This window comes from Oikopleura dioica, chromosome 2 (assembly GCF_907165135.1).
Source record: "Oikopleura dioica chromosome 2, OKI2018_I68_1.0, whole genome shotgun sequence".
Lineage (NCBI taxonomy): Eukaryota > Metazoa > Chordata > Appendicularia > Copelata > Oikopleuridae > Oikopleura > Oikopleura dioica.
Genome location: NC_137292.1, coordinates 15,787,249 through 15,794,862, shown reverse-complemented (window position 1 = coordinate 15,794,862; position 7,614 = coordinate 15,787,249). Strand labels below are relative to the sequence as shown.

Below are 7,614 nucleotides of genomic sequence, written 5' to 3'. Positions count from 1 at the left end.
AAGCAACTTTGTTTTTATTTTCATATTAAATTTCGAGAATAAAATAAGAAGAGTTTTTTTTTCCTTTAAAATAATTTAATCGGATTTATTTTATTCAGTCTAAATAAAATAATGGACAGTTTTATTTTCTTATTGTAATATTCCAGCGGACGTAAACTCGATCTCCTTTGAGTTTTACCATTCCTTGTGAATCCGGCGTCAACTTCTTCGCCGAGTTGTAGATCTTCCCAGAATTGCCAATAGCGTCCGCGTCGGCTTGAAAGTCGACGCGTTTTCCTAAAAAATAAAAATCTCAAATTCAACAATCAATACCGTTGAAAGTTAACCACAGTTTCCAGATGCTGTTTCCCTCTTTCACGATATTCGTTGGATGTCGGACCGTCCAGCCAACTTCTGAGACTTCTAAAGCCACGTTGTAAAAAAGCTTTATTTTAGATGAAAATCGCTTCGAAACAAAAATCAAAAACTGAAAAATGCAACTTTATCCATTTCCTTCAAATTAAATTCAGTAAAACCGGCCGCCATTGCTCGAAGAGCTCGTCGTACCGCAGCTTCGTCGTGTTGTCCTCGGACTTCGTAAGAGTCGAGGCCGAAGAAATGACCAAATCCATTCATCGCGGGATTTTCTCCAAAAGATCGGACAAATTCTGGTCGAACAACTTCTAACCTCCGAACGGCATCATTTCTGGCTTCGTTTATATCTTTGTTCAATTTTTGAATTTCACATGTTTTCTTATTGGTCTCATTCTTGAGCACGTTGTTCTGTCGTTTTAGTTCTGCATTTTTTTTCTTCAAAGTTTCATTGCTTCTTCTTGCCGAATCACGCTCTCCAGAAAGTTTTTCGACTTCTTTTTTCAATTCCACATTTTCGCGATTTAAAAGTCCATTGATTTTCATCGTAGTATCAATCCTCGTCAGTCCAAAAGTCAGATCAGCCGGCAAAACTCGATTCTTCAATTGTTCGATCAAACTGACCAGCGCCGGATGAGTCATCAGCGCAGCAGCACTATCCGCTCTTTCGCCGATTTAAACGACAAGACAGCGTTGAATAAGACTTTCCATCGCCGTGAACATCACTTCTGCGGGTTGTCGAATGTTTTGGACAATATTATTCATCGTTTGAAACGCGTTTCGACCGATAAAAGGATGTCTTTTGAAATTCAACAAGAATTTTTTTAATTTTTTCTAATGAAATTTTTGTTAAATCTTTCCTGAAAGTGCATAGCATTTGAAAAATGATGCCTATTCCCGAAATGTCCTGAAAAATTCGAGAGCGGAGCGGTATTTCCTTCGTTATTGATGATTTCTGGGGCGAGATAGTCCATTGATCCAGCAACGCCAGTGTGGAGGGTTTCTTCTCCGACTAGGGAGATGTTAAAATCCGCGATTTTCACCTAAATGGTCGCGTTGAAAATGTTGATTTTTAGTTGCTTCCTGTTGGTAATCGGCGGACATGAGAATATTTTCAGGCTTTACGTCTCGGTGCATGATGTTCTTCCCATGAATGTAGTCTAAATTTTGATGAGAATCCTTGAACGTCTTAGTCTCTTACTCAAAGTAAGAACCAGCTGGGCAGAGATTCGCAAAGCGTCGTTCTGAGCCCATGGTAGCTCGTTTTCGCCCCCTTCTGAAATTGATGATCATTTGATGATCATTGAATGATCATTTTGCCTGAAAATATCTAGTCAAACGTACCGTTGTTGAGCATTTTCTCAAAGAACTGGGCCAAATCTCCGCCAGGAAGGTATTCAAGAATCAAGGCGTGGTATGGGGTTCCGTTTGGAGCGTTGAACGAGTTTATGGAAGGTGAGGAGTCCATATAGGTACTGATTTGAAAATGAGATAACAGCTGTGAGGTAGCGCGGCGGATCAAAAGTAGCTTGAGGGTAGAAGTGATGGTAATCTAGGTCGTAACCGGGATGGATCTCTTCGGTGCAAGCGTAATTCCAAAAAATATGGCGGCTAAGCATAAATTTAATTTTCCTACTTACGAAGAAGCAAAAGAGAAAATCAAAATGGCTCGAGAACTCAAACAAGGTCTTTCACTCCCCCCTAGTCTATCTAAGTACCGCGGGTCAAATGATAAATATCAACATTCTCTGGATATTTGATTGGTCTTACCCCGAAATTTTGCAATGAATCTCTACTTGTTGACTTACAAAGACACTTTTGACTTACAAAGTTCACACAGAGCATGTTCCTTTAGAAAAAAATAAATCTTTGATTCAATCTTCTGAAACAAAAGTTGAGGGCGAAAACCAAAGAGATCTTACTTCTCAGCTTTTGCATTCATCTCGGACTATTTTTCCTCAAGAAAAACTAGCTAAATTATTCTTCATATTATTCTATTATTGTAGCTAAGCTAATGTAACATAAGTAATGTTATAAAGAATTAAATGAAAATGAAAGTGTATATCTTTAATACTCTAAAGACTCTGCGGATCAATGCCCACTTTGTTGTTGGTTTGAGGAAATTTCGAATCAGCCTGAAGATTGCCAACGAAAGTCAATTCAATTTAAAAGATCCTATTTTTTAATGATCTCCTAGAAATATCAGAGAAATTTGCCATCAATTAGGCTCTCCAGATGAGCCAATCGTCCAGTTTGAATCAGTCTTATTGCGGATTATAATTTGTACAAATTCATATTCATTGTGTATTTATCAAAATCTCGTACATTTTTGTATTTCATCGTCGAAATATATTATCCAAATGTCCAGTTTACGTCAAATTTTCTCTCTAAGGGGGGTACCGGATGTTGATTTTATCTGAGATACAGGGCAGTTTACGCTATTGATCCGCCGCACTTGCTCGCATCTGCACGGTCCCGAGACAACGAGGTGATACCACCTGCATATTTGGACTCCTCACCTTCCAAGACCCCCGTTGAACTTGAAGGTCTCGAGAAATTTTACAACGTAGTCATGATCTTTTTACGATTTCATGAATTTTTCTTACTAAAAACTTGAAGAAATGAAAACATCCCAAATTGCCGAAGCCAGTTAATTTCCAAATTGGCGTCGTGTTCTTCTTTTAGTCCGAGAAGGCCGATTCCCTTCATCATCTTTAATTCGTTTCCTTGACGAAAAATTCAAAAACCATCCGCATTTTACATTACCGTTCTCCTGGTCCTGGACGACAAAGTAAATCTTCCCTTCTCTCGCTTCTTTCAGTTCTCGCAGCACTCGGTATCTTCCTTGCAGAACTTGCCCAATCATTTTCGTATTTTAAGAATTAAAAGGTATTAAAAGTATTTGTTTACTTTTCCTTTGTTGTTACTGTAGCTCTCAGTACTTTGAGAAGCCTTGGAATATGAGAAGAGATGGTGAGATGGATGCTGTTTGCCATTTTTACTATTTGCATAACCTCGAAAGTCAAATATTCTCAAGATCAAGGGTCACCATGACCCCCCTCAATTTCAATTTTCCGCTCGTCTCATTTTTTTGGTTCGATTTAGATTAAAGTTAGGGTTCGGGGAAGAGCTAAGGACTCTTGTTTATAGACTATAAATTATAGTTAGGGTTCGGCATAAAAATACAGAAAACTGAATCATTTATTATTTTTTTCAAATTATAACGGAGTTATAATGAAAATCTTACATTACTGATACACTTCAATAAGGATGTCATCGATCTGGGGTCTAGCAATTTTGACCGAATTTCGATCAATTTGTAGGCCAATCATCAATAATTAAAAAATTTTTGATTCAAAAATTACATTTATTTGTTGCATTTTTCTTGTTAATTCGCGCCGCTACGCCGAAAATCGACTCGAAAATTGAAATTTCCTTGAAAAATTCGTTTCGATGAATACAGTAATATCAAGGCCCTTGTACAAGCTTTGACTAATGATTAGCTGATCCAACTGGGATCTAACTGCGCGCTCGAGCTCTGAAGCAAAGTTTGTTTTGATTTTTTATGAAATCGCGCTCGTCAGACTCTTGGAAGATCAAATAGTGGCAAGGAGCTCTTGTGTGAACCTGGGACACGTGCAACTTATAATTTTACACGGCTGGCTTGATTAGAAAGCAGCGCGCGAAAAAAACGCATCAATCCGGCAACACAACACCGGAGCTGACAGCCAAGCGCCAAAATATTACGTTTTCTATTTCAGGACTTCTTTTTTTTTAATAAAAACACAATCGGGCGAGAAAAAAAATAATCGCGAAAATGATTTCGCCAGATTTTTGTCAAAGGGGCTTCGCTCGGAAACCTGTGTAGAAAACCTGAGTCAGGATCTAAAAATTCTTGCAAACGAAGCTACTTCATTTTCAAAATTATCATTTGAAATTTTTTTTGACCTGAAATTTGCAGCTTTGTTTTTTAAAAAATACAACGCTTTTTCGGAGCCCTGACTCAGGTTTTCTACACAGGTTGTCTTTACGAATTGTTCTTTTTACTAAGAAAAAAAAGAGTTTTTGAAGATGTTCTTTTCGAATTTGAATTTATGACTTTTTGACTCGAGAATTCGAAGTGAAATGAAACGGACTGGTTAAGGGTATAGCAATCTTAACTTAAGAATCCCTGACCTATTTCCTCGAAGCCCTGTAAATAGAGAGATCAAATAAAGTGGATGCGCGGTGGTGGACCTCGTTCTCAGCAATATTTGCAGAATTTGAGAAGGCGACATTTGCAAATAGTAAGCCGGCCCCGCTGCATCGCTTCAAATTTTGTGATTCTCATTCAGCAGAATCTCGATTTCCGCGACTTGCCGATTATGGAAGGAAAAATCATCAACGATCGTTACAAGGCGATCAGAGAATTGAAAGAGCCCAGAGATGGGAAGATTTACTACGTCGTCGAGGATACCCAAAACGGTAAGAGGGCGAATCAGGAAGGGAAGGTTACGTAACGGTATTTAGACAACGAGTTGAAAATGCTGAAGGGAATCGGGCTTGTCAGCGACAAGCAAGAAGAAGACGCGAAATCGGAAGTTGCGCTGCTCCAGAAACTAGGAATGGGGTTCTTTTTTGACGTTACAATAAAAGATGACCTCTCCTCGTTCATTTCAATACCCTATGAAAAGACAACGACTACGTCGTCAAGCTTCTAGATGATTTTACTTTTACTGGTCCGAAAAATCTGGAGTACCACGCGCTGATTCTGGAATACCTTCAAGGCGGCGATTTGTCCGAATATCTGAAGGAAAAACTTCTCAATGGTAAAGTATATAGAGAAATGACACGTCCTCAGCTTAATTTGTAAAGGGAAAAGAGACTGAAGAGCCCTGGGATGAAAATGAAGCTCTTCGAATTACGGCTCAACTCGCGGTCGCTCTAGGTATCTTCCTATTTATGAACTATTCCAGGGGTTCCCAACAAGGGTAGGCTGCTTTTAAAGATCAATACCTACCACAACGCCTTCAGCGAGCTCTCATCACTGCGCTAAGATCAAATAGCAGCGATGGGCACTCGCTGAGAGCATTTTGGTAGGAATCGTACCACCGGCCCCAAAATCAAAAGCAGCCTAGCCTTGCTAGGACCCCCGGGAGTAGTTTAGACTATTTATTATTGTATTTATTATTGAAGCAATAACCTCAACCGTCTATTAGACTACGTCCATAACCAAAACGTCGTCCACCGAGATGTCAAGCCCGAAAACGTCCTTCTTTCCGCCGACAAGAAAACTGTAAGCATTTATTTCGTAACAACGCAGATCTAAAAAATCAAGGCGAAACTTGCCGATTTCAACATTTCCCGCACCGTCGAATCGACGATCAACACTGGCGTCGCCGGAACCGTCGATTATTACCCTCCAGAAACGGTCAAAAATCAGGAAAAAGAAGAACTGTCCTTCAGGCGGGACATTTGGTCGTATGGAGTGGTTATGCAAATGCTTTGTACCTTCAGGAATAGTTTCTACATTTAATTTTAATAATTGATTGAGATTCAAGTATTTTTAACAATATAACTAAATTATATTTTTCCAATTAAAAACTGCTGATAGGAATCCATTTGCAGCGGACAGTAGCTTCCAGACAATGATGAACATCGCCCAAAACATTCGAAATCCTGCTGAGGTCGCGTTCCCGGTTATGGAAACTTTGATCAAGCAATGCTTGGTTGTCGAAGTTGGCGAGCGAGTCGAAAGCGTAACTGCACTGATGAGGCAGCCTGTTTTGTGGAGTTTGGTCGAGCAGCTCAAGAATCAAATTAAACCAGAAAATCTTTCTTTTGGCCTAAATCGACTCGAAACAAAAGAATTGATCAACGAACATCTCATCAAACAGATTCAGATAATCGTTGGCGAAAACAAGAAGAACATGGAAAACGCTCAAGTCGAAATCTCTGCGCTTCAAGAAAAAGTTCACATTTTGGAGGCGACTATTCAAAGTCAAATGTTCGGAACAGTACGCGATGGATTTGGATTTTACTTTGGCCGTGATTCCGAATATGTTCGTGAACATCACTCTGAGGATGCAGTTCGACAAGTGTTGCGTACAGTTAACTTGGGAATGAGACACTTCAATTTGAAGGAATTGGTTAAAATCGCATTTTTAATTTTTTTGATTTTTGTTTCGCCGCGATTTTCATCCAAAATAAAGTTCATTTTCGAAAATTTAGAAGTGTCGGAAGCTGGATGGACGATCCGACATCAAACGAGCTGGCAAAACTACGGCGGCGACGGGTAGAGACTAAACAGGTTATCCCTGATAGACTATGCTGGCAAAGACTGCTTCTAAAGCTACTATTGACTGGTATGGGCCGGCGGCTAACAGGTGTCTGACTTGCTGATATACTTGCTAATTTATAAGAATGAATCCACCTAGTAAATTTACACTTGATTTATTTAATGTTAATATCTCTTGAACAGTTGGGTGGAGTGAGTGAAGTTATCATTTTCGTCGCTTAGTCTTCGTCGGTGAGCGTCCTGCTCACTAGCGCCTGCGCGCCATTTTTGGATCGTAATTGTTCATTCTCTATCCAACCCCCTTCTAGTTCTTTTGAAACACTGTTCTTGTGGCTTGAGCAATCAATTCTGGGTTTGTTGGATAGTTCGTTCGTTGAGCTTTGAAAATTTTGTTTGGTTTACCTTCTCCTCCCTCCAAAGAAAAAAAATTCTGTTAGTTTTGCAGAAAAAATATTTAAACTAAGTTTAAATAATACGTCAAAAATAATTATGAACAAATCAGAAAATACAATTTTTCAATAAAAATTTTGGTGTGAACCATAGAAATTGAGCGTAAATGAAGAGCAGTTAAAATTTATAAAAATACAGCAATAAAGTTTGCTTAAAAATTTTCAGTCTTATAAATTATACAGTAGATATTTTTGCGACCATTTTGTCGATCTTTTTGTAGTTTTTGAATATTTTTTTTTGTTCAATGAAGTTTTAAATTTTGTAATTTTTATGTGGGAGGATTCCTCCTCTTTTGTATGATAGTATTATAGAGCATCTATTTACAGAAAAATCATTTCTTTACACAAAAAATGTCAGGGGCAGCTAAGTAATCGAGCACAATTTCAATAAAATGTACAAAAAAAAATTTTCTTTTTTCTCGGGAGGTGTCCTCCTCTTTTTTGTTTTATATTATTTTTTTTTGTTGGAGAATACGAAAATTCTCATATTTTTATTTTATAATTTACAGCGTTTCTATTTTCCAACAAATCCGTCTC

At 38.4% G+C, this 7,614-nt stretch overlaps 2 long non-coding RNA genes across 2 annotated transcripts; both read left to right on the top strand.

Moving 5' to 3' along the window:
- The first annotated feature begins 4,692 nt into the window (after positions 1-4,692).
- On the top strand, positions 4,693-5,051 carry LOC145698504 (uncharacterized). Its single transcript, XR_014133925.1, has 2 exons — positions 4,693-4,815; positions 4,861-5,051. It is a non-coding gene; the product is annotated as an uncharacterized LOC145698504 (long non-coding RNA).
- Positions 5,052-5,194: 143 nt separating this feature from the next.
- On the top strand, positions 5,195-5,841 carry LOC145699195 (uncharacterized). Its single transcript, XR_014133987.1, has 3 exons — positions 5,195-5,278; positions 5,550-5,626; positions 5,669-5,841. It is a non-coding gene; the product is annotated as an uncharacterized LOC145699195 (long non-coding RNA).
- Positions 5,842-7,614: the final 1,773 nt, after the last annotated feature.